Source organism: Astyanax mexicanus, chromosome 9 (assembly GCF_023375975.1).
Source record: "Astyanax mexicanus isolate ESR-SI-001 chromosome 9, AstMex3_surface, whole genome shotgun sequence".
Classification (NCBI taxonomy): Eukaryota; Metazoa; Chordata; class Actinopteri; order Characiformes; family Acestrorhamphidae; genus Astyanax; species Astyanax mexicanus.
In genome coordinates, this window is record NC_064416.1 from 19,296,719 (window position 1) to 19,324,690 (window position 27,972).

Here is a 27,972-nt window from a genome sequence, read left to right on the forward strand (position 1 = left end):
ACTTTTTTTAATACCCTTGATGTATTTCTTTTAATTATGTAAATATTCTTAAGAGATTTTTAATGTTTTATTATGTATAATGTTTATATTGTTAATACTTAGTTTATTACCTCTGTGTAACATTGTGAGTTTCATTACTGTGGAACTAATAAAGGGCAATCTTATTTTGCCTTATCTTTTCTTATATTTCACTTCATATTGAAAACCACTTTGAGCTGCAATATTGATGTTTGAAAGGTTATAGTTATATACAGTACCAGTCAAAAGTTTGGACACACTTTTTCATTCAATGATTTTTTTGCTACACTGTAATTGAATACTGAAGTCATTCAGATTTGAAGGAACTCATAAGGAATCATGTAGTAACTTAAAAGTGTTGAACAAACCAAAAATATTAGTTTTTTGAGGTGGGCTCTTTTCTGGGGTTTCTGAGGCTGGTAAATCTGATAAATTCATCCTGTGCAGCATAGGAAACTCTTGCTCTTTCTTTTTCCTGTGGTGGCCCTGATAAAAAAAAAACATTTGCATCATATTGTTTTTGATGTTTTTTTGCGACTGCACAGGATACTTTCAAACTTCTTTATTTATTTTTTTTCAGATTGATTGACCTCAATTTCTTAAATGATGTTTTTCTTTACTTATTTGCATAGTTCTTGTCATAATATAGAAAAAGGGCAAGAAACTCAAGTAATTGACTCTTAACAAGGCACAGCTGACAAAGCCATTTCAGGTGACTATCTAATAAAGCTGACTGAGAAAATGCCAGGAGTGTGTTTAGGCAAGAGGTGCCTAAGAATCTAAAATATAAAATATATTCTGGTTTGTTTAATGCTTGTTGTGTACTAATAAATTCCATATGTTTTTCTTCATTGATGACTTTAGTATTAATTTACAATGCCGAAAATAAAAATCAGTTTATAAAAAAAACTATTATTAACTATTATTATTATTATTATTATTATTATTATTATTATTATTATTATTATTATTATTATTATTATTATTATTATATTATTATTATTACAAAAATGAGCAGGTGTCCCAGTTCTTTTGTCCATATAATGTATTGTACATACTTTTTCATATTTAAATCACTCACAGTACCTACTGAATAGGTTTTGAGAATAATAACAGAATAACGAGCAAAGAAACACTATGAACATACTAAATGCTACAAACTACAAATATAAAAAAAATACTAATACTGGTATTAAGCAGTAGTATTACTTAATTATTTGCATGACCCTACCTTTCACATTGTCCAGGCATTGGTAAGAAGGTGAAGAGCTGGAAGTGGTTAAAGCCAGTAAGCCAGTGCTGGTGGTTTGCTTTTGTGGTGATGCTGCTGTCCAAAGTGGTCCATGTTTCAGTCTGCAAAATACAAACACACTGCAGCCTAACTGACCTGCCCTTTCACTCCACATGCTGGCCCAGCCTCTCAGACTGAGCTTACACAGGTTCTGTGAGGATACAAAGGTCACAGCAGACAGTAAACAGACAGGCCGTGTGCACAGTGAATGCCCCAAGAATGGGATGAAAAGTATTCAGAGAGAAAGAGAGAAATAATAAACTCCCCACGCTTTCTGTGCCTACACTAAAACACTTTAGAGATACAGTAGGTGTTATGCTGTTATGCTGAGACACTCTGGGCCATGTAATGTAACAACCGGTCGCTTCATTATTCTGTTATACTGGCTGTCAGACATCCCTCCGTTAAGAGCTCCATTACACATTTCGTGCTGAGGCTGTGATTTCACCCAGGCTGGCAAAACAAATGTAAAGCAATTTTCCATTATCATTAAATGCCAGGCCGGGGAATGATCCGACTCAAGCCCGGCCAGAACGCTTTGAAATGTCAACAAGTTTTTTCCACTTCGGTTGATAATTAGCCGCTCAGGTGTGGAGTCCTTAGCTGTTCTGCTACTCTGTGCTTACAGCAGCACTTTAGCTTCCTGCTTCTCCATTCGGAGAATTCCCGGTTCACGTTCCCTGAACTCTGAACTTCGCAGTGTAATTGGCTAATGTTTTAGCCATATGTTGTTTTGTAGTGAGTTATTTATTGGGAGGCAGACAGATAGTAACAGACTGTGCCGTTTTAATTGTTGTTTTAGATACGGTCTGACATGTAATAGGGTGGTAACACTGATTTATAAACTACTGGCCAGTTACCTTGTTAACACAATATAAAAATACAGTTAAAGACTACTTCTATTTTTTTCTTCTATTAGCTTGTGTTAGTCATCATCAGTTGTTGGTATGCCTACTGTAGAACCACTGTTGGGCTAATCAAGATGCACTTTCAAACAGACATTTTTAGCCAGATGACACCAGTCACGATCCACCTTCCCAATTTTGAAAATGGAATGTTCCATCCATATGGCCCCACTACCAGGCCTTGCACAAACTCTTGAGAATTCACTCCCCTTTAGCATGAGAACACTGGCTTTTGCTCAGTCTCATTTAGAAAAAGAGAGGCTCACTCTGCCACCCATAGATGGGCACTCTTTGTATATTTGCCACTAATGGGCATGGTATTTTTTTCATGTAATTGTCATTGTGTTGCTGCTGTCTGAGTTGCATGGGACTTTGGGTAGATTCAGGATGCTCATTGATGACATTAATGTTTTACTTGATTCCCTCCTACCATCTATGTTTTTTTCAAGCCTTTAGGTGATTTTCATCCAATGTTAGTGATAGAGAGTAACATATTTTATGGGTGTAATTTACCTAATGTTAGTGTTCGTGTGTTTAAATCAGGTGCTCACATGTCCCAGGAATGGGTGGACCAAAGACCAAGTTCCCAGCAGCATCATTTTTTTGTTAGGACATAACCTGTTAAGGATTACCTGATTTTCCAATCATTTTCAGCTTTTTTTATAGGGTCATTCATGGTACCTTTTTATTTGATGTGATGTTGTATGTTGTAAAATTAAAGAAGGAATCTGAAACTTCATAGGTCATACAGTGTATACCCACCGTTAGTGATTGTGTTACTGATTTTATCGCTAGTGTTCTAGGGTTAAGGCTTAGGCGCCCAAACACTTGATGAACAACATGCATCCCATGACTTTTAGCATGGCAGTAAATTCTAGTAATTTGCTGTGTATCGTCACTTTTTAATAATGTAAGTAAAAAGTGATTTTTTCAATGTAAGAATAATTGAGCTTTTCTAATGGTCCATTCATTATAAAATCTTGAAATAAAAACACTAAAGCACAACTGTTTTTATGTATATATTTATTTACTATTTCAAATCAGAAAAAATGAGACACAGGGTTTTTGAATGATAGCAACAATATATTACTTACAATAGTAGGTTTATCAGACTGGCCATTATACTACCACACAAGTCATTGTGCTATGTGTTGAAGCACCACTGTATATAAGTAGTGAGATGTTTGTTGAGGATTAATGATCCAGTAACACCTTTCACCCATTATCATGATATCTGGCTTACTGGTTAACACAATTAACAGAGTCTGGTGAGACAAACAAGATGCTTATTGTCATCATGCTACTTTACCTTAACCCTACATTTTTAAACTGCTTTAAACCACTTACAAAACCTCTTCACTTCTCTATTTAACTCTGTTAAATCTCTCAGTTCTTATTCCACTACTTAAATAAAGGGGGGAACGGTTTTGTAATTCCAAGCTAAAGCCACCTGAACTCCATCCTAACTCTCGGAGTTCCCAGAGCTCTTAGATCTTCATAGCAATCACACGATCAAAATAAGCAATGTGTTATAAATATTGTAACAAAAAAAAAAAGATTAAAATAAAAAATCTGCCTTGGAAGCAATATACTTGAATGGTCCATTGTTGATGTCTTGTTGATGGTCAACTAACAATCAACTAAATGTTCATTAAATGCAATTAAATTATTAGTTGAATGTAACTTATTTTCTATTTAAGATCAATTTATCCAGTTTAATAGTTAAGTCAAGCATTAGTTTTAAGTTTTTGTCCAACGGTAGGGTTAGGATTAGATTATAAGGTTGTATAATAGTTGGGTTAGGTTAATATTAGGGTTAGGTGTAAGGTTCGATTCAACTAAGAATCATTAACATTCAGTTGAAGGTTCAGATGCTTTACTTCACTTAAAAAAAAGCTGATTTAACTAAATCAGTGTAAATAGTCAAGCATCTATAAGGCATCTATAATGGACCATCCAAATAAAGTGATAGCAGCATTTGTGCATACTCTTGCATATGCTTGGACAATAGAGTGTGTACCATGCATAACAACTTGGTTTGTACATATTAGTCATAATCTAATACAAATTATTCGCGGGATTATTCTTGCTCACTTGCAGAACAAAAACAGCCAAATAATTGCTGTTTATCATTGTTTGTAAGCTGCTGTTTTTTGCCATTAGAAAATAATAAACTTGTGAGAATAAAATTGAACCCAAAAAGTAATTAAACAACCTTTGGGACCCATAAAATCTTTTTTTAATGGTTAATACACTTTCACACTCTCGCCGTCTGCCGCAGTTAAAAGGGTAATGAATTTCTGCCAAAGATTAAACTGTCATGCTTGGAAACAAAATTTGCTCATTCTGTATTCACTCAGGCCACAATGTTGCTGCTTCCGAGATTTATAATGAAAGAGCCAGATGATAAACGTACGCAGAGTTCTTGTACGAAAGTACACGAGGGAAGCATATAAGAATAATTAATTAAACAAAGATTCTGTCCAAACAAAGGACCTGATACACTTATTCACTTCAGCCTGCACTTACAGTCCGGGGCTCGAATGCTAAGCTGCTGTACAGTACGTTAAACACTTCAGAGCGTTTGATGAATGACTTGCTTTGCCAGAGCTAGTCAATAGTGCCTCCACTCATGAGACTGAAGGTCTGCAGGGTGAGCTACGGTGTAATGGCCCACTGCTTTTGAAAATCCCCCAAGCCACATGCACACACAGCTCATATAGCACCACCTCCGTCAGCTACTTCATGTCTTTCATGGAGGCCATATGTCTGTGTCTTTTTTCTTCAGTTTCTTCTATGCTCAGGGTGCTGTTTTCCATTCCATGTAGGTCAGTAGAGTACCCCAGTGCACCGACTGTAGATGTAATATTCTAACCACAGGGATTGAATTAGCAAATAAGCATTTTCTTAGCATTCATGAATTGATTATGGCTCATTTTTGCTGTGAAGTTTAGGCAGGAAACCATACATTTATATTCATCCCAGAAGGAAAGCAGGCATGTCCATATGTAATTCAGGAAAAGATAATCAAAGATAGGAAGTCCTTATATTTTATGAAGATTTATTCAAATTTTAGCAATATATCTAATAATGAATTGATTATTTTATCTTTTAACATAGAGTTAACATAATGTACTGTACACTCAGTGACAGAAAAATAACACAATGAAAGACTTGCAGGAATCTAAAAAAAAGGCTTGCTGTGTGTGGATACCAGAAATAACCTCAGAAATACCTCAGAAATAACCATGCACCTTACTCTCTACATGTTTACATGTCAAGGACATTTCTTAGAGGCACATGCTCACTTCACTGAAAAATGTTATTATTGCACTACTGAACCTTTTGCACTTTTTTCATATTCCACTGCTGTAGATAACATGTACTTACTTGTAAATAATATCCATACCCCATAACTGTTTTCATGTATATATTTCTATCCTGGATGTAAATTTAACACCAATTCAATATTTATATTTAGTTAGTTTATTTCTTTCTTTATTGTATATTTTCTATTTTTATCTTTATGCGGCTTACTTGGCGAGGGGCAAAGAAAGAATTCCATTGTAAGAGGAGCTTGTTTCTTACTGTGCACATGACAATAAACTCTTTGAATCTTGAATCTGGATGAAAATGCAACATTATCCAGTTGAAAATGCTTCATAATCTGTTGTTGGATCCCAAACAGAGCCTGATTTGTCACTAAAACCTATACGGTTTCAGTCCATAACAGCACCACTGCAAACAAAGGTGACAGTAGCTGGTTAACAGATTGATTAGATGGCAGGCAATTCATCACAATGACATCTGTGCTTCTCCTAGTCCAATATTGTTCACCCTCTGTCTGTCAACAGGGCAAAATGTCTTTGACAGCATTGAAGTGGCATGTGTATCTCTCACCAAGAGGTATACTACCAAAAACTAGCCTCTGAGAGCCTTCCAGTAGTTGACAAAAAATGAAATAAAAACCAGTAAAGCTGGGTTTAAACAAATTGTATGTGTCTTGTAAGTTTACATGTGTTCATCATTGTTTTAACTTTTTTTTTTTACAAAATGTTCTTCTCAATTTAATAATTTCTGATTACACATTAATTATGATTTAGTCTTTCATATGATTCCACAAAGGCTGGGAGGATTAGGACTACAATTTGCTTTCCCCAGTCACATGAAGCCACCCAACACATTTTTTTAAACAGCTGCTAACACAGCACTACATTCCAGTGTTATGTCAGCTCTTATATAGATAGTATTAAGTCATTTAAATCATGCATACGAATGCACTTTAAACTGTAAATGCATCATCAATTTGTAGTCAGAATTGCTTAAAATGTATTAACTTAAATTCAAAATATTTTTGTATATATAGTTTGCATTACTTTATTTTGAATAAAATTTGCATTTGTTTTGCATTGAGTTTTAAATATTTCTGTAAAGCACATTGCATTGCCTCTGTAAATGTGTTGCCTTGCCTAAAATTCAACAGCAAAGAAAGGCTTTGTATTTCATTTTGACTCAACCCACGCTGCACCACTGTGTTTCTTATCAACATGAGGTTTCTATTCAAAATCTAATGACAAATGCCCCATAAATGAGTTAGCTGGTCTATTAGAGCCTACACACACAACTGTTTTGTTTTCAAAGATCAACAAAGTATTCATATTCAGGACAAAATATCACACTAAAATAATTTATTTGGCACAAACCTCACAGATGTATAACTGATATAGAAGATTTGTTTACTGAATGTGAGCATTTCTGCAAGTATTATAATTGGCTTAATATGGGCTTATTCATGCTAATGAGTCAATAATTAGCTGAACTGGAGCTAGAGTGTGCTCAGATAGAAATTGGCTTGGAAATGATGAAATGTTGACTTGATGCCTTTCTATTTACACTTTAAAGACAGTGTTTTGATACAGGTACCTAAATCAAGTCCTGACTTTGCCATGCCATTGCCATAGACATGCCATAGCTATTAGCATTCACCCTTTAAAACATAAAGCTAAGTTATTATACTTAGATTCAGGCCTGTATAGATGCCTACTGCCTCAAAACTGTGCCTAACTAGACAGGATTTCTTACACTTCAGAAACACAGCCTGAAACTTCCCAAGACATTAAGATAGTGTCCAAAACTGAGGGTAGCTACCTTGATGCCTTGCTGTCTATGCTGTTTCAAAAGTCAGTATCTTAGTACACAGCATATTTAAAGTTTTAGACACATCACAAATTCAAAAATTAAAATAGCATTAGAAAATGCTAGCTGTCTTGTACTTTGTAAGAACCTTCTATATGGACGACATTCGGTAACAATACCTTACAATTCTGGGTCTATGAGATTATTGCATTCTAAATGTTATATATTTTTAAGCTGTCCAGTTTGGTAAAAGCAATTCAATTCAATTTTATTTCTATAGCGCTTTTTACAACAAAGGTTGTCAAAGCAACTTTACAGGAAAAACAGGTCCACGCCTCTTATGAGCAGCACCACAGAGATGCCAATTTTATGGTGACACAGTGACAAGAAAAACTCCCTTTAAGAGGAAGAAACCTTGGAAGGAACCAAGACTCAGTCAGAGGAACCCAACATGACGACATGACATAGTCCTCACACCGTCACAAATCTCAAATGTCCACAATGTTGTTACATGTCTACCAGCTGCTCTTTATTATGTGAACATTTAATGACAAATGCACTGGAAGTTGGACCTCTTTAAAAATGTTTGGATAGGTTTAAGCTTCTCTTTTGAAGTTCATCTTGGATATCTGAACAGTGAAGAAATGCTCTACAGAGAAGGCGACTCCAGAGTAAAACTCCAACTAAAGGCTATGAGACAGGCCAGCCTATTACGAGTTAGAAAACTCAGCATTAAGTGAGCACACTGTGAAACTGGGCTTGAAGGTAAACTGAGGGGAAGCAGAGCATTCACTTCTCACTGCACTCAGGTAAAAGACAGTCATTTTAAAATGAGCAACCTCTGAAAGAATAAAAAATAAATGCAGTCAGGTACAGAGCCTGAAGATAAAATGAGCCATTACCTTCCACTGGCGTTGTGCACTGAGCAAAATAGAAAAACAGAATGTATAGAAATATAACCTCATTTTTAGGTCCGAAGGGAATGGACATATGGCCATGAACATCGTGTGACATGAGCTTTTTCTTGCATTCAGGTGCATTAAAGGAACAGTATAGGATATGGACAGTGCTGGAGGCTATATAGACTTCACAGATGTTTAAGACTGCATGGGTTGATAGAGTTCCTGTGCTCAACTGCAGGTTCAAGGTCTTCTGGAGAGGTCATATGTTATCACTTTCATAAAATAATTACATTCCCCTGAGTCTTTCTTGGACAGTCTTCAGTCCATTACTGTTGGCAGCATTCATGTGGGAGAATATAATTTATAGATAGATAGAGAAGATAATACGATTTGCACACTGATAATTCAATGACATTTGTGTGAACACTAATAAATCCAGGAATATTACTGTGTGGGATATTATAATGTTGAAACATAGGCAGATAATGGATTTGTCTGTAGGCGTTATAGACTCATTAGCTAGAATGAGGTTATTTATTGAATGGGGTCATTTATTGAATGAATGTCCATTTATACTCACATTTGTGTTGATTCATACACTATATTTATCAAAGCATTGGAACACCTGCTTGCTCAATGTTTTTTTTTCCTGATATCAAAGGCAATAAAAAAGAGTTCCCTCTGATTTTGTAAGAGTAATTGTCTCTATTGTACATGGCAGACTTTTAACTAGGATTTGCGGCACTGCAGTATCCCATCCCAACTCCCTAACTCATCTGCAGCTCAACCAACTCATCCCAAACTCTCCACTTCATTCCTAACTTCGTACCTCAAGCCCAACTTCCCCCAAACTACCCAACTCATCTCAAACTCCCCAAATCATCCTAAACTGCACAATTCATCCACAATTTCCAACTTATTCCAAACTCCCCAACTTATTTTAAACTCCCTAACTCATCCAAAACCCCTCACCTCATCTGAAAACTCTGCACCTCATCCCAACTTATTCAAAAACATCTAAAAAATATAACAGTTCCACTGGTCCACATCTCAATGCTTCGGGAATTGCACTCCTCTTGCAAACCTGGTACAATGCTCCAAACTCCCCACTTCATCAGCAACATTTTAACTCATACCTGACTCCCCAAATCATCCCAAACACCCCACCTCATTCCCAATTCTGCACTTCATCTCACATTCCCCTACTCCCCACCTTATCCCAAACCTCCTTAATTCATTCCAAACCCCTCCCTCAGCCAAAATTTCCCAACTTCCCAACTTATTCCAAATTATACACCTCATTCCAAACTCCCCAACTCATCCCAAAATGCCCAACTCATTCCAAACTCCCCAACGCCTTCCAAAAAAAATCGATTTATCACCATCATTCCAAAGATAACACAGTCTCACTGCTCCATAGCTCAAAACTAGGTGGAATTATACCTCTCTAGCATTAGGCATGATGCCAAATAGTTCATATTTTATCTGCTCCAGAGATTCCTTTTCTACTGTCAATACAACAGGGAATATACAATATATGTTTATTCATTTGCACGTCTGTGTTAAGAGCAGGTGCAATGTAAATTACTGTAGCTGAATGCATTTATTAGAATGGCGATTCACACATATTAGGACATATGGTGTATACAGTATTTTTTTTTTTCTCGGCACATTTACAGTAATAATCCTGTTCTTTTGATGAACAGATATAGTCAAGGTCATCTCACTCTGCCTGACAACTCTGTGATTACAGTGACAGAATATCTTTGTCTAGTGTCTGACAGACATGACAGTTTCATTCTGGAAGGCATTCTGGAAAATCTTTTTACCATTATCTCCTAAATGCTTATAATCAGTGTTTCTAATCTAGAATTTACAAGAGAAATAAGGGAATATTCCATTGTAACTGTATACTGCCTTTATCAACTTTCATATTGCTGCTTCAATATCTGTTTAGATCTTAATATCCTTCCTCACTGGACTCATTTTTGGGTTCATACTCGGAGGGTGTTTTCATCTTAGCATACAAATCTAGATACTTTATCTAAATCTACAATTCTTTTTAGACCTGCAGTGTCAAGCAGATGGATTTTGTGTGCAGGATTGTCATGACTGGTCTTAATTTTATTACATCATGTGTGAAACATCTCGCCAGGGGAGATGTTCTGTAGACAGAGCATTTATATGGTTAGTTAAATAAAAAAAAAATCTGATGAAATATAACAAAGGACAGATGAAAGCAGTATTAGTGATAAAAGATGAAACAATACCTTTCAAACTGTAGTTCCATCCTTGAATTAAAAATTTAGTCTGGCGAGCCTTGCTGAATAATAGATCTACTGTGGTGATATCTGTGTTGAATAATACATTGATGGTGGTCAGTGCATGACGTGCTCATACTGTAGATTTAAATTGCTGAGTTGTAGGAGACAATGTACATTTTCTTTCCAAAAGTTGGTAGAGACATCCTGGTTTGATGATTAAACTGAAATCAAGATTAATTGACAACTCTACACTGCTAGGAAGGCTTTATATTATACAATCTCAAAACAGAAAATGTTGGGACAGTATGGGAAACACAAGAAACACAAGAAAGAAAAACAGTGCAGTGTTTCTTGTGTTTACTTTGACATTATTATTATTATTATTTAATCATAGACAGTATGAACTGATGATATTTCATGTTTTGTCAGGTAAACTTAATTTTATGTGTTAAGATACATCTATTACTATGTTACAGGCCTGAAACGCTGGAAAAATGTAATGCCAGTGATTGGAGTAAAAATTAAATAATGATGTGATTTCAATCAGGTGAAATCAACAGGGGATTATAATTCTGATTATAGCAGTATCCACTAAAGGCTTTGTGTCTTCAAGTCTTTAAAGAGCACCAATACTTTGTCAATTGCTATTCACGAACTAACATCTCTAGACTTCAGGGAGCTTCAGGTAAAACCATTAATATATGGTCAAATATTATTGACCATTCTAGAACGCTTTTGTAACAGACTTCTTCTTTTAAAACTACAGTTATATATTTGTTTGTGTTTTTTTCACTGCCTATATTGAATATTAGTCAAAAATAATTATATTTATTGTTTTTGTATTGCTATAACAATTAGTATATTGACTATATTTGTGTTTTACATTAACCACTGGATCTACTGACCTGTTCCACTGCTCATCTGTTCAAAAAACAAACAAAAAAAATTAACAAACAAAAGTCTTTAAAGAGCAATGATATAGGAGATATTTGAAACCTGGTAGAACAGTATTTTTATAACATAAATGTACCCTGAAAAATCATGTCAGCAATGTCTGTCTCAAAGGAATGTTTCAGATGTTTTGTGGAATCCATGGTATGAAGATTTGAGGCTGTTTTGAGAGTAAAAAGAGGCCCTATCCTGTCCTAAATAGGGATCAGTCAGTGTCTATTTGTATTCTGCATGAAATAACTTCAAAATCCATTTTGAGTAAATTCTTCTAGCCTCAAGCTTTTCTTTGATTTTTCATCGATGTCTTCCTTTATTCTGCCTCTCCACTCTGTACTGCTTCCTCCCTCTGATCCGTGAGAGATAACTGCCAATTATGTCCTGCACACATGTTTGATCAGTTCTTTTCTTGAACTGAAATGCGTACACACAGCAGACAGGCTTCAGCCAAATCTGCCCATGTGAGAGCAATCAGACTAAGACAAAACAGCATGGCTGAGATGATGGTTATTTCTCCACTCTGCGCAGCTCTGAAACCCAGAGAATTTGGCATTGCCCTCACTCTCGCCCCATTGTGTACGATAGCCTGTTAATCTGTTTGTGATGAGATTGTCCTTGCCGGCCTGTGACTGAAGGGCATTACAAAGTTTCAGCCTTGGCAGGCGTCTCTCACAAAAGAGCCAAAAAGACCAAATCAATCAGCATCAGGCTGAGTGGCAGAGGACAACTTAGGCCTGAGACCCAAAAGCACAGCTTTAGCAGCAGCAAGACTGCTCAATAACCCTCTGATTGAGATCTTAACCGTCATGTTTTGTTGAGATTGCTACTTTATCCTCAGTACTTCTGATATAAAGAGGTCAGGATGAATGCATTATATGCCATTAAAAGGAATCCATTTCAGTTTTCAGTGTAATTTAAAAGTAAGAAGTAGTTCATTAAATGCAATTCTTTATATAAATAATAATTAATTGTGTTAATAATATAGAAAAAAAAGTATATATTTATATATTTTTTTAATTTTGAATGGGACTGGAAAATGAACTCTGCAGATATTTATCTTTGATTAGTATAGAACCTTTATCTTATGCTGATGTTCTCTAATCTTTAATAGTATTAAATCTAACATCTCACATACTATAAAATAGAGGTGTGTAAAGATTTCTTGGCTTGTATATCAAGACCTTGGGAAAGAAATCATTATTAGTATAGAATCTTTGTGTTATGGTGAGGTTCTCTGGTCTTTAACCCTAACAGATTTAATGTTTCACAGTCTTAAAAAGTAAGACTTCCCAAAAGGTTATTGACTTGCATTTACAATAAAACAAAAATCATTTATCAAATGCAAAGCGCTTTAATCCTTAACCCTATTACATTTAACACCTCAAATTGACTAACTATGAGGATCTTATTCTTGGTGTGATAAGACACACTATTGCACTTTTTTATTGCATTTTTTTCACTTACTATTATCTCTGCTTTACCCTTGTTATTTTTTATTTTTTTTTTATGCCTGAGTTGATGCTGGTGAGAAGGGCATCCTCCTCTGGCAGTCCTTTTCTCCCGGTGGCTTCCACCCAAAAAGCACAGGTGTCTCTGTGCTTACCCAGATGGTCCTGCTGCCGACGATAAAGCTCAGATATCAGAGAAGAGGCAGGTTAGGCGTGGGTCATGCTTGTATTATATAATTGCTCTGATTAAAGTTTGCGGGAATTTCATTAAGTCTGTACAGTTCTATAGAGAGTAAAGTTCTTTTATTGGATCCAAATGTTTGCAAAAAAAGACTTGAGATATTTCCAGTAGGATTACTTAAGTTGGATAAGGAAAGAAAGGATGTGGAACAAGAACAAAATGCTTTAAAGTTTGCTGCAGTGATAGCATGTGTACTGCCAGCAGTGATTTGCATTGTTATTGTTTCCCTGCTGAAAAAGTGTCCTGCTATACTGTGTTGTAGCGTCACCGGGGAGGAGTAACCAGATCAGACCATAGCTAAAATGACAGTCTACAGACTCTAAACCAACCACATCTCATGTATCCAAACAAACATAAAAAAAAAGGTTTGGGGGTGGTGGTGCTCAGCACCCCTAAAAATCCTAGAATCGCCCCTATCAGCATGAAGTTTGGGAGTTGTTTGACATGTTGTTTACGTAACTTATCTTATTCTGAGTGTTAATTGGCTGGTTGCAAACCAAAAAAAAACATTTTAACTGCCATTCTCATTATCTCTTTTTATATCAACTATTACCCAAGTGCATGCAAATGCATTGATCACATTACTAACAAACTCTAGTAATGTTCTGCAGTAATCGGATTATGAAGCGCAAGTGATCACACTTAAGCTTAAACTAAAAGTGTGCAAAGAAATCACAAGCCATTTATCTACACATAACCAGAGTCTAATACAGTGTCCAGCAGGTGTGTTGTGAAAGATGCATCTCAGCTGTTTTCATGCAAGGCGAATTTGACACCCTCCCCTTTCATCCTGCGCAAGCGATTTTTCACACATCCCAGATCCCAGCGAAAGTATTGATGTTCTCTTCATTGATGCGCTAATCCTATGCTAATTCCTCCTGGAGGAACAGCGCTTGGAGGGGGGCTTGTCTGGACCTAGCTCTCCACATGATCTCTTAATCTTCAACCAGTTCTTAATTAATGTTTACCAAACCACAAGACCGCTCTACATTGCATGTTAGACCCCACACCCTCCCCCTATTCCTGATCCCACTCCCATCATCCTTTTCCCATGCATGACTGATGCAAAATGCTGTAGATAAAGATGGAGCCTCTGTGATGTGTGGGAAAAAAATGTCACGTCCAGTTTCATTATAAAGAGAAATGAATGGTGTTCATTTCAGTGGAGGAAGTGCTGAAAATTAGCCATTACTGACTAGTCATTACTCACTGTTTTGGGTCTAATGGTTCAGGTATGACTCAATCTGTGGTCATCGTTCCCTTGCTTTGCTGGCATGTACGCTGTGTTCAGTGTTCCACCTTTAGAGACATTTCATTGCATCATGGTGTTGTAAACTAGTTTCTAATGGAAGAGAGAGAAAAAGAGAGGTAGAAAACTAGCCTCTAGTAGAGCAAACTGTCATGCAGCGTTACAGCACATAAAAATCCCCCACTATGGCAGATTTGTGAAACAAGCACAGTCTATAATAGAGTTAGGTGTGAAACACATAAAGAGAAGCCTACAAGCAAGGCCACAGTATAATCACTACTCCTACCTGCAGATCCAGCTCAGCATCCTCCAGGTGTGTTATTACCGGCAGACTGTACTCTCAGCTCACTAAGGTAAACAAGCAGAGAGGAGGGGGATGGTGGGAGTGTTCAGAAGCGAGGTGATCTCATGAGAATTGCCTGCAAGGGTTACAACACACACACAGAGACAGAGAAAGAATATTCCAAACCTTTAACATTTTTTTTCTATGTTGGAAAGGAGTTAAATTAAGGAAGATAAGTGAACTGATTTGATGGACATACAGTACAAGTCTTAAGTCAGAATCAGTATAGCCTTTTAATTTGAGCCATTTATTATCATTTATTAGTCGAATGGGCTGCATCATAACTAACCACTAATCATTTTATCCAATAAGAAAGGTGAGTCAGACATCTATAAAAACAACATTCAGAAAGTTTTGAATATACAATATGTGTATAGTTCCACAGATTTATACTACAACAAACGTTTTATTCTACAACAAGGCCTGCAGAGGTTTATACCTACATCATGTAAAGTAGAATCACATGCAGGTTTTCAATGCATCACAAGATCACAAGCATTTAATATTGACCCCCATTCTTGTCCCTTGTGCACAAGGATTTTTCCAGTTTCTTTTTTGATGAAATTATAATCTGTAGATGATTCAAGGTCTTTCAAATGTTACGTTGAGGAACATTTTTTAGCAATTGTTTTCCAATTTTTTAAATACATTTTTAATTAGTTTTTTTTGTGTGTCTCACTTTCAACATCTAATATGTGTTCTATGTTCTGTTATAAATAAAATGTGGGTTTGTGAGAGCTCATAATAATAAATCTCATACATTGTCATGCCATTGAATACCTCTGGAATGTCAAGAGGAATATGGATGGTCTTAGCCCATAATACAAAGCTGAACTGCTTGAATTTTTGTGCCAGGAGTGGCATAAGGTCATCTAAAAGCAGTGTGAAAGACTAGTGGAGAGCATGCTAAGATGCATGAAAGCTGTGATTAACAATCAGGTTTATTCCACCAAATATTGATTTCTAAACTCCTAAAACATTAGTAGTGTTATTTCTAAACTAATATGAAAGTTTTTCCATTTGTTTTAAATGACAATATTTTTATATACATATAAATAGTAAAATCAGAGAAACTGATCATTCTGAAGTGGTAATGTACTGTCTAAAATGTTCGTATAACTCACATCATGCACTTTTTGATAATCAAATCCAGCCTGGAGCTCATTTTTTTCAGTGGCAGAAGAGAACAGAGCTGAGGTAGTCTGTCTGGAATAGCTGTCTGTAGCATTGCCAACAAATCTGCTTCAGAAACTTGAAAGAGTGCTTACTTGATGAACATTACAAAGAGATTCTCTGCTCAGCAAATTTATTTGAAATATTCAGAGATAAACTCTGCCAAATCAACCCTAGGATACGAACCACCTGCCTAACACTGTGTAAGCCCCTCTTGTGCTGACAAAAACTCTAACCTTCTGAATCAAGGACTTCTCAAGACCTTAGAAAGTGCAATTTAAAGGTATCTAGCACAAAGACATTGGCAGCAAGTCATTTAAATCCTGTAGGATGAGAAGTAGAGCCTCAAAGTGCATGAAACAACCCATGACCCTGTTGTGGGTTCATTGGTGGTCCTAGCTTGATGCAGTTTTGGTAGGTACTGACTACTGCATACCATAAGCACCTGATGTTTTGGAGAGGTTCTGAACCATTCATTCAGCCATCAATATGTAAACCTTGTTAAACTGGCTTAGATACGAATGCTTACCAATTTGAAGGCTCCCACAAAGGTTCTTCCAGGAGACTCCATTGCCTGCTACATCATCTACAGTATTCATCAATTAAACACTAGCTTCCACATGTCCTTAATATATTTTCTTTTTTGTCAGTATTTGGTTGTTACAAAGTCAAATGATTTTTCAGATTCAAATCTCCTCAGTCTGTAATAACTACCGTACTTTTTGGACTATAAGGCACATTTAAAATCCTTAAATTTTCCCAAAAATCGTCAGTGCTCCTTATAATCCGGTGCGCCTTATTTAGGAATTTTACCAGTCAGGTTGTAAGGAGCAGTAATGCCACTCTGCTAAAGTGCAGCATTACACAGGAATTTCAGTTTAGTTCTTAAGCAATATTAGCATTAGCCAATAACCACGCTAGCTCTTTGACCATCCACAGGTGAGTTTTATCAGCCTGTAGCCTGCTGCTAACCCTGGCTAGCACAGTTGGAGCAGCATTAGCATTACCCGCTATAGGTTAGCTGCTAATGCTAATGCTCCAGCTTTAGTGGAAATCTAAAAAAATCGAATCATACTGTTAATAAACGGAAGTGCCTTACTCACCCGAAAAAAACTGTTTTCAGGACAGAAATCAATGCACATTTGACTTGTCTGACTCGTCTGAAATGTTTTTTTGTTTTTTTTTAGAATTACTGTTTTGTTTACTTAACTTAGCTTAGCTAAGAGATATGCTGAATTAGAAGGAAAACATGGCGACACCCCCGTTCCTCACTAGAGTCACATAAAATGCGCCTTATAATCCGATGCACCTTATTGTGCAAAAAATATGGAATATAAAATCATTGCTAGACAGTAAAGCAACTTTCTGTATGTTGGGGATTTGGATACCTCTCTGGTGAGAACGTGTAATTGCACAGAGCCAACAAACCTACCAGACCACTCTGTTTTTAGAAAGTATGTATTAGACATTGCTGGGATAGTTGTGCCAGGACAAAGCTACCATTACTTTTAATATTTTAATCTCCCTCCCAGTTCAAAAATACTACAGCTTTTAATTTAACATCTAGCATAAAATTTGCATAGACAGCTGCTTTAATAAAATAAGTCTACTGCATCAACTGCTGTAACTAGTCCTGTGTTTCCAGGTTAAATTTGCACGCTGGTTTTAACCTCACAGATTGGTGCACTGTTTTGTAATAGACTGAGAATGAGAAAGTGTAGGCTTTGCTCGTCAGGCCTGCTTTCTGTTAACTTGAATAAAGCTGGTGCCACAGCCACTGTCATTTCTCATTTTGATAATACAGTATAATAATGAATGTATTTCTACAGTACAAAGAAGTTAACCACAGTTGCCTGGCTGCACTCAAGGACACTGCGGTAGTACAAGTGCTAATTCAGCCATTGATTCAAGCCTGCTATCTGACATAACATCCACCCTAACGCCCAATTTCAACCCAAATCACACAAATATTACAGTGCTTCTTATATAACCGCTGCTCCAAAAGAGAGCGGGTGGGTGTGTATGTGTGTGGTGGGGGTGGGGGTTGTATACGTGGGTTTCTGTGTGTGTGTGTGTGTGTGAATATGTGCATGCAGTGGGGGACTAATGCGAGATGATAGGTTTGCTCTGCAATTCCACCCGAGCGAGATGAAGAGCCCATCAGGGGCTTATTTACAGTCTGCGCCGATAGTTCAGCTGATTAAGAAGCAATCCGGCCTTGCCACAGCTGAGGGGACAGAGACGCCTCTCTTTCCCCCCAACTCTGTCTCTGGAGTAATCACAAATTACACTGTATATCTAATGCGGGGGTGAGGGGAGAAAGCAGAGCATCTAAAATCCATCCAATTTGACTATTTTCTCCTCTTTTTTCAGTTATATTTGGAACAAAAAAAAAAAGAAACAATTGGATGGGGGAAATTGGACAGATTGATTTTAGCTGTAAGCAGATATCCCTATGGACAGATTGACTCGAATGGTTTTTATTGTGGATTGCAATTTGTGTTTTTTTTTCATCACAGGCAGTAAAGGGTAGTAAAGGGTCACTCCCCAGAATCGCTCACAAAATCTCCAGCAAAAAATAAAGCGATGAGAATACGACAGAGCATATTAAATATATCATATAGTGTAAAATGAGATTAAGTGTCCTTTTCAAGGCTACTGAATCAAATGTCAGACTTCTTAAGATGCTAGTGTTACGTACAGTGCCCAGCCCTAATTGGATTTAATGCTGCTATTAACTGGCCTTTATGACGGCCTCTGTTTTTTTTTTTATTTCTACACTCTACAGTTGTCAAAGCTTTGCAAACATAGTTGCACCCAGACGGAAGTGTCAGATTGCAGTGACATTTAAAAGAAAAGGTACTACAAACAATATATGATTGAAAATGAAGACTCATACGGGGCAACTCTTGGTCATACTATTAGAGCTACATATACAGAATTAGTATGTAATGCCAGATGTCTTGGAAAAGGAGTTGTAGAGGTTCCTAATGATGTCCTGAGTTAAAAAAGTAAAGAAAAAATATGAAGAAATGAAGTTCAGTCAATCCGAAAAACTGTCACGGAATTTGAAAGTATCCTCAAATGGTTTAGCAAAGCTCATCAAACATTATGATGAAACTGGCTCTCATCAAGAAAATAGGAAGACCAAGAGTTACCTCTATTGCACAGGATAAGTTCATAAGAGTTAGTTTACAGCATGTTAACAGCACCTCAGATAAGAGCTATCTAAATGCTTTACAGAGTATTTTGGTTTGTTTAACACTTGTAAGTTACTATATAATTTCATTTATGCATTACTTCACAGTCTTCCCTCGCATGAGGACGAGTGTTGTCCTGTTAAAATCGTACTCTTGAGTGTATCTTCAGAAAGGGTATAACCATTGGTTGCAGGACCTGATTAACATGCACTCTATACCAACTGTGGCATGTTTTAGTTTCCGGGTGGGCTTTAGACCCACCACGACCCTGACTAGGGCAAGCAGATAACCAGATGAAATAGGGAAAAAATCCACACAGTATGTTTATATAGAATAAAAAATATGATTTAATCTATATTGCAACATAACTGACCTATACTAAAAAAATAATTTAGAAGCACATTGCTTTATGGTTTTATGTCTGTCTCTATTAATAAGATTGTTTAATGTAACATATTTAATTGATAACATCATAAACCTGATGGTAGGACTTATCTCTCATCTCAGTAGCGCTCTAAACAGCCATATTTCACAAATATCACGTCTGGTGAAGGGACTCATATTCCAAGTATTAATGTGGGAAATCCACCAAAACAATAATTCCTAAATCTCCCTAATCCTCTTAAATGCTTGCTTTATCATCATGATTCCCCCAATTCTAAACCTGTCATAAGCCAAGGTGGTGAAAGCACTTCATCAGCTTGTTACCTCTGGATGAACTACAAGCTACTTAATTGACTAAATGTATTTGGGTTCACGTATTTGATTTTACAGACTTGATAGTTGATATTTTACACTATTTACAATTGCCTGACTTAGGTCAAACACCAGTGAGCTAGCCAGTGGTCCACACCTGATGGTGCTGGAAAGGCGAATTCATCTCTGGGCTGGAGTTCAAGCCACCTTAGAGGTAGAGAACTTCAACTGGAATGCTCCCACAGGTCAGATTTAATTCCCAGAAAATTGGGAGAGCCTCACTGACACTGAGTTCAGAATCCAAGATGGCTGAACTTCACATCAACAATAGTAAAATCAGTAGTATTATACAGTTTATTAGCACTTCTATATATTTGTGTCTCAATAAATCAGTTCTACACATAGTACTGTCCACCCTCAACCTGTGAACATGTTAGCATATTGTTTGTATGTGCAAAATACTGTTTAATGTGATATTATCAAAATGCCTTATTAACTGGTATCGCTAGCAGTGCTAACCTGGGACAATGTTAAAAATGCTAACCTGGAGCGTGAAAAGAGGGACATATTTTGACTGGATTTATCATAAAACACTTGTAAAAAAAAATCCAAACAGTTGTCATAAACTCCATTTATAAAGCATATATATAGCATTCCTTAAAGAAATAAAGTTAGCATGTTTGTAATGCAGTTAGGACATGGTAGTAAATAGGAGTGATAGTGCATTTAGCAGACGCTGGAGTGGTGGTGCAATTAGGCATAACATTAGCATTAACTGTTCAATATTAAGTAGATTTCCATATGTGCCGCCATAACAGATCTGACCATTAGAGACATAGACTTCACATGATCTCTGAATGTGTCCTGTGGTATCTGTCACCAATTAGTAAGCAGCAGATCCTCAAAGTTCTGTGAGTTCTTAGGTAAAGTCTCTATGAATTGCATCAATGAAACAAGTGATTCCCCCATGATCGTGCCACCAAGTGCATTTTGGAAAGATCTCTTGTGGACTAATGAAGTTAAAATACAACTATTTGGCTGTGTCAAGGAAAGTTTTTTGGGAGAAGAAAGTGTGCAAATTTTCATTACAAATCTGTTAAGCATGAGGGTGGATGGATCATGTGTTAGGCTTGTGCGGCAGCCAGTGGTACAAGTAATATTTTACTGTTGGAGGAAACGTTGATTAAATTAATAGCAGCTAAGTCTGGAAGCAAACACTACAGTGTCTATTAAAAATAAAAGATAAGATGTATTTTTGGCCCTCACAGTGTTTCCAGTTAATAAATACAAAATTACAACTTTGTTTAAAATATTAAAGATATGTTTAATATTTAATTCCCTGCCTGTAGGAAATCAGGACATCTTTCACTCGGTAAGTCAGATATTTAGAGTTTTATACATAAGAATTGAGGGTAAATGAGTGCTGTTTATTTGTATTGGTGCCTTGTATTCATTAATTTAATTAGTCCCAATTGAAGAGATTAGAGGAGAAAATCTTATGAAAGCACTGGAGATACTTTTTTACAGTTTAAGCTTCTTTTGATAGCAATTAATTGCAGTTAATGACTCCTTTACTTCACAAATCTCCCAAATTAAAACTTTCCTCACAGAACCCTGGACTGTGACTTTCTAAGTGGATTTTTTGTCATTCATTAAATCATTTAATTGAACTGGTTCTGGGTCCAAGAAATCTATAGGAACAGTACTATCGCACTCACTGGTGTTGTAGAGACATGTCTGTAAGTGATTGGCTTGCAGTGTTCATAGGTGTTGGAATGGCTTATCCTTTCCAGCGGTCACTTTTAGTGAAGGCTTTGATTGATTGGTTCTTGGCCAGGATTTCTCAGTAAAAGCTAATTACCTGTCTGTAGGGATGAGATCATTAACGTGACGCTTCACTCTGGCCTTGCTAGCGGAATTCACTGATCATCACTCTTCTCTTTTGCGTTGCCTTTCTCTCTTGCTCTTTCCCTCTCCTGATAAACTCATCTACTCCTTTGCTGTCCCAATTCACTACCATTATTTTACTACTTTTTAAATCCAATTTTCTACCCAGTTTAGCTTAGTCAATCCGCCCTCCAACTCACTAGAACTCCCCCTCTCACTTCAAATACTCCCGACACTAAGGGAGTGAGGACAAGTGCAGGCTTCCTCCAACACATGTGAAGTTACAGCTACTGCCAGCATTATCATGGGTGTGGAAAGAGGAAAAGTGCAATCTAACCACCCAGACAGAGCAAGGACAGTTGTGCTCTCTCCGACTGCAGCATGACCCAGGACTTGCAATTCTTGAACTGCAGTGTTAGTGTTTTAGTCCGCTTAGCTACTCGGAACCCTATGACTCCCATTACTCTTTCCACTTCATTTTTAACTTCACTTTAACGTTCATTTGGAAAAACAAAGAAAGGTATGCTCAAAGAATATCCCTATTAGTTTCTGTGAAATTCTTACATAAAAATAATATAATAATATGTAAAAGTTTTAGTCTACTGTGACAAATAGAAATGGAAAGCTCCTTATCTGTGTAGTAAGTGTTCATTTACTCAATAAAAAAAACAGTAATATTACAATAAATAGAAATAGCATTAGTATAAACCTGGCCCAATAAAATTTTGTAAACCTTGAAGAGCGCTGAATGGCCAGAGAGAATCTTCAATTTATCACAACTATTTCTTTAATTTTGACAATACCGATATTGAACAATAGTTTGCATTTTTTAAGAATGTAATTGTAAAAGTATAGAATTTATGTGAATTGATAGTGGATCATACTTTAAAAGCATATTTAATACAAATTAAATAATTTTAAACCTACCTTAAGTATCTCAGTGCTGTGAGTGGAAATGTTTGTTTCTTTTGATGGTATTTACCACTGATTTCCCAAATCAAATGTCTTAATTCAGTTTGTATATAAACAATTTCAGAGAGCTAGTTGTGATTATTCAAACAACATTTCTCGTTGTACTGAGTAAAGCTAAAGTCACAATAGCGATACTAATACCACAGTTGTGATGCTGGATGACGCCAGTGCGATAGCGAAGCTAACTGCAGATCAGCACTGTTAAAGATGATGTAATGATGCTAATGGTGTGAAACCTGCATCTGTTCTAATGTAATCTGGAGTTTTTGCTGTAAACCCTTTTAAATAATGTGCTTGGGTTATTAAAACATTTGCATTACAGTATATTAGTGCTGTTAAATGATTACAGTGGGACTAACCCAACTGCAATGGATCAAATTTGCCTTTTGCATGAGAGCACTACAGTCACTGATTCATAGCAACATATAGCATGCAATAGTTTAAAGGGTCAGCCCAGGAAAATGCATTAATGGTGTTAAAAACATTAGCGGCGTTAATCATTTATCACGCATTAACTGAGACCGCATTAAAAGACTGCATATGCAAAAATGACATATGCATTAAGCTACAGCATATGATGCTGCTGTCATACATAATGAATGGGCTTTGCTACAGGAGTAGTGGATTAAAACATACTTCTATGCTCTTATACAACTCATAGAGGGCAACCCTGTCTGCAGGAGACTACAGCTACCCAGCTAGTGTACCAAAAGATGCTAAAAAAAGACTCTGGCCACTGAGTGTGTCACTAGGACACAACACAAAGAATCTTTTACTATAGGCATGGTCATTTATAGAGAAGTAGGCCACGGCTTTCAGCATCACAACAACAGCCAATCTCGTAGCCTAAATGTCATGCACGAATTCATCACATAAAGCTAGTAAAAGGGCTGTATTTGGGTATTATTAGAGTGGAGTGCTGAAAACATCCTGAGGTGCTCATAGTGGAAAAAATGCAAAACAACATTCGTGTGTGAACAAGCGTTCAGTTTTGTGACAACATGCAATTTAGTACAAAAATGTAACGATTGCATACTTTTGTGTTTTTGTTCAAATTACATGTTTTGTTGATTTAGGGCATTTTTTAAAATCTCCTAAAGTCTGGACCAGAGTCTGAAACAAGGTTTATATTTTTGTTAGATTGTTAGTGTTACATTGTACAAATTTAATAAGGTTTATTTTGGTTTAAACCTGCAGTTTAGAGAGCAGCTTTAAGAACTTTCCAACACCCTGCCATCATCACCTACATAAGCTGTGTCTCCCTGCACTTAAAACTGCATGTAGACTGCAGCCTGTGAGTTGCCTGTCCAAGTGTTGTGCCAAATTGAACCTACCTGACAAAATTAAACTTCCCTGTACATGCATGTGTGTCACAGCAGAATTAAAATATCAGATAACTCTAGTTATTATTACTATTCAAATAAATTCTAGTTATTTCTGTTTATAAATAAGATATAATATACAGATACAGTTGATACAAGAATCACCTGTGTACTAATTTACATCCACACTGCTGCATGATGCACATATGATGCAAAGATTTCTGACACCAAGCTCTTTTTCTTCTTCTTCTTGGTTTGAATGGGTGGAGATTGGGTTGTTGACTGCATTTTGGAGAGATGGATGTGTTTACACTGTTACAACATGTGGCTCTCCTCAAGTGGTTTGAGTTATGGGGGTTGTAACTTTTTTAAATGTGTCTTGGGTGCACAACTGTACAACTGTACTTTTTATGTGGTTTTGTCTAATCCTGATATAATCCCAAATCTCAAGACACATTATGCATACAAAAAATGCAAAATGGGACATTTAAGTCCAGTAATGCAGTATAAACTACATCATGTAAATGATGTGATTTCAATAAGATGTCAACAGGTATCTGTAATCATAATTTAGTATAAAAGCTGTATCCATGAATGGCTAAGCCTCTAAAGAGTAAAGATGGGCATAGGATCACCTGTTTGTCAACTTTATTATTTAACAAGACAATGCAAAACCACTAATGAAAATGTTGCATACAACACTGCATTTCCTGGTTATAGCTTGGTGCTAAAACATCTTTTCAATGTTATGACAAATAATGACAACTTTACAAAGTGTTAATCGCTTTACCATTCCAATTTTTTTGGAATGTTTTGTAGGCCTGCGTGTATATTAATAAGTGAAATTAAGTAGACCAGATTAACATACAATTTTAAATGTCTTGAGTTCATATTGGTGGTAAATAAACAAAAGTCAAAAGTAAAAGTAAGAAACACTGTATAATATTTGCATTTTCCATACAGAAAAATTGTTAAAGCCTGATTATCTGGAAAACACTGGAAACGTTTCTGACTGAACTGGAATAAATAAAGTAATCCTACACACACACACACACACACACACACACACACACACACACACACACACACACACACACACACAAACTCTTCTCACTTTCACTAACCACCCACAACAAATGGCAGTGTTTTAGAAGAAACGTATAATGAAAGAGCAGCGCTGCCTTTAAAGGCACTGAATTTCCCGAGTGTAAAAACAAACTGCTTATCAAGCAGAAGTCAGGAGCAGAGCTGCAGAGGGATAACAGCTTCTCAAACCCCAGCAGCAACATCACAGTGCTGTCTCTATGCAGCTCATATGTGGCAGATGCACCTATGGGTAAAAGAGCAGATACAAGACTTCACAAATTCTATTAAACAGTCTTTAATGGCCTGTTTCATTTTTATAGTTTAGAATGGTTCTAGTGCTCGACTGATTAAATGCACTATATGCATGGCCATTAGTCTGCAGCTGTGATCACGGCTCATTCCCTCATAACGCAGGCCGAGCGACACTGCAGACGCAGAAAGACCCATCTAGCGAAATGGAAAGCAGAAAAGAAGAAAGAAAGTAATTTGGCCTACAATAGACCTTACAGCTAAACAGATGAACTGCTTTACAGGCTTACCAATACAAACAAACAACAGCTTGTTAGTATGAAAATCATCATATGGCAATTTAACAAAGAAGGCCTACACTGAATATAAATGAACAGCACTTTTTATATCACTCCTCTCTTGATTTCTCATCCCCCATCTTCCCCTGTCGGTTTTGGGTAGGTAGACTTTGGGATGAACTCCTGAGAAAGTGATTCTGCATAAAACAGCCCAGACCAAAGCAGCCCAAGTCTTTGATTCATTTTTAAAACTTTGCCTCAAAAAGAGTAGGAGGAGGGAACTTGAAGATATCGCAGGTCCACGAAACGTACCAAATAGCTCCAATTACGCCTGTCTGTCAAACAGAGTGAACGTTCAAGCAGATCTGTGGCGAAACCCAGTAATGAAACCCGGCAGCATCAGCCTTCATTATGGCTCGAATCTGGAAAGTGATTAGCATCTCCAGGGTCTAGAATCGCACAATAGCACTTTCAGAGACGGTGTTAAGAGAGAGACTCACTATTACTGGATCCTGGCTTCTACAGTAATGTTTTTTTAACAACTCGGACAATGTGTGAGTGTACGAGGCTTCTTTTCTGCTGTGGTGAAATGCAAATGGTGTTTCTGGATAAGTCTAGCCTCCGAAAACTTCACAACCACGCAGCAGAACACCCGCGCCCAAGCTGTCAGTCGAGATTGATGGGAAACAACCAGCCTCGCTGATGCTCTTACCGCCACACCGTAACAGATAGAGAAGGAACGAGTGTGTGTGTGTGTGTGTGTGTGTGTGTGTGAGTATGCACATTTGTATACTGTCTAAACCAGGGGAAGGGCGGGGAGGGCCAGAGTCTGCATGTTCAGACTGCAGGCAAATATGGGAGATTGTTTCTTGCAAAAATCAGTTTTATATGGATTCTGGCTGTCCAGACTATATAAAAATGATCTAGACATACCAAAAATTTGGACTGGAAGTCTGAACATAGCTTTATACACACAAGCCTTACTGACATTTTAAATGCTTCTCCTATGACCACTTATGATCAGATTTCTTACATACTTCCTGCTAGAGAAAGGGCAGTTTATGTAAGAGTACTTATTCAGTTTTCCTTGAATGGAATCCGCATATGCTCATATGCCTGTACACCAGCCACAAGTATTGTCTTTATCCATGAGCTTGATCTTATTAGAGTTTGGTTAGCTAACCCGTACAGGTCTTGCGGTTATAAAATATTGTGCCAAAAGTAGTGCTTGTCTGAAAACCTCTTGCTATGGTGACGCATCAAGACATCCTTTCACTAGAACTAAGGGGCTGAGCCCAACTCCTGAAGAACAACCCCATACCATAATCCCCCCTTCAATGCAGTCAGACAAGGACCATTTTGATGGCAACTGCCAAACCCAGGCTTGTTCATCTGATTGCCAGACAGAGAAGCATGATTTGGCACTCAAAACAACAAATTTGTACTGCTCTATGGTCCAGTCTTGGTGTACTTTACAAGACTGCATCTGGCACTTTGCATTGTGTTTGGTGATGTAAAGCTTGGATGCACCTGTTTGTCCAAGGAAACACATTTCATGAAGCTCTTTACTCACTGTTCTTGAACTAATCTGAAGGCCACATACAGTTTGGAGGTCTGTAGTGACTGACTCTGCAGAAAATTGGCAACCCCTGCACACTATTTATCTTAGCATCTGCTATCGTTAGTTCACAACTGCTTCATAATACCACTGACAGTTGACTGTGGAATATTTTTAGCAAGGACATTTTACGTCTGAACTATAGTGCGGTATCATGCTGGAATTCACTGAGCTATGAAGAGCACATTCCTTCATTAATGTTTATAGAAGCAGTTTGCATTCCTAGGTCCTTTGTTTTATACAATTGCGGCCTTATTGTGGCCACTTATAATCACTTATTATAGGTTGCATGTTAATGCCAAATGTGAACGGGGTCCCATAATGCTTGTCATAATTAACAGACAAGGTGTGAATCAGGTACATTTAAACAAGAATATCTGTAAAACTAAAAAAAATTGTACAGACTGACTTTGGGCCTTCAGAACTGAAGTTCCTGCTCCGGAAGGCCAGCGCTGATCAAAGCAGAAGTCCACGCTCCAGCCCTGCCACCCACTGTGCTTCTGAAGCCAAGAGAAGACTCTTAAAAAGCTCAGAGAGCTCACAGTGAAATCCCTTCACTGTTCAAGGTAAGCTGAAATCACACTGCGACTACCTACTGACCATCCGTGCTGACCAATACCTCCCGGCGTAATTCTGCTGAGCCTGCCAAACACAACGATATCAAGAGTGGTAAACAAGACAATCCATGAATACAAATCAAATGGAAACAAGCTGAACAAACTGGTGTAAAGGGTAATAATAACTGC

General features: G+C 37.1%; 1 protein-coding gene across 1 annotated transcript in view; it reads right to left on the bottom strand.

Annotated features, from left to right (window-relative positions):
- si:dkey-246g23.4 (uncharacterized protein LOC559426 homolog) overlaps positions 1-22,702 on the bottom strand; it is a 33,927-nt gene extending 11,225 nt beyond the window's left edge. The window contains exons 1-4 of the mRNA XM_007250509.4: positions 22,629-22,702; positions 14,689-14,821; positions 14,364-14,495; positions 1,250-1,371 (exon numbers count right to left, since the gene is read on the bottom strand). The gene's annotated coding sequence lies outside the window, so the exon portion shown is untranslated. The remainder of the gene's footprint in view (positions 1-1,249; positions 1,372-14,363; positions 14,496-14,688; positions 14,822-22,628) is intronic.
- Positions 22,703-27,972: the final 5,270 nt, after the last annotated feature.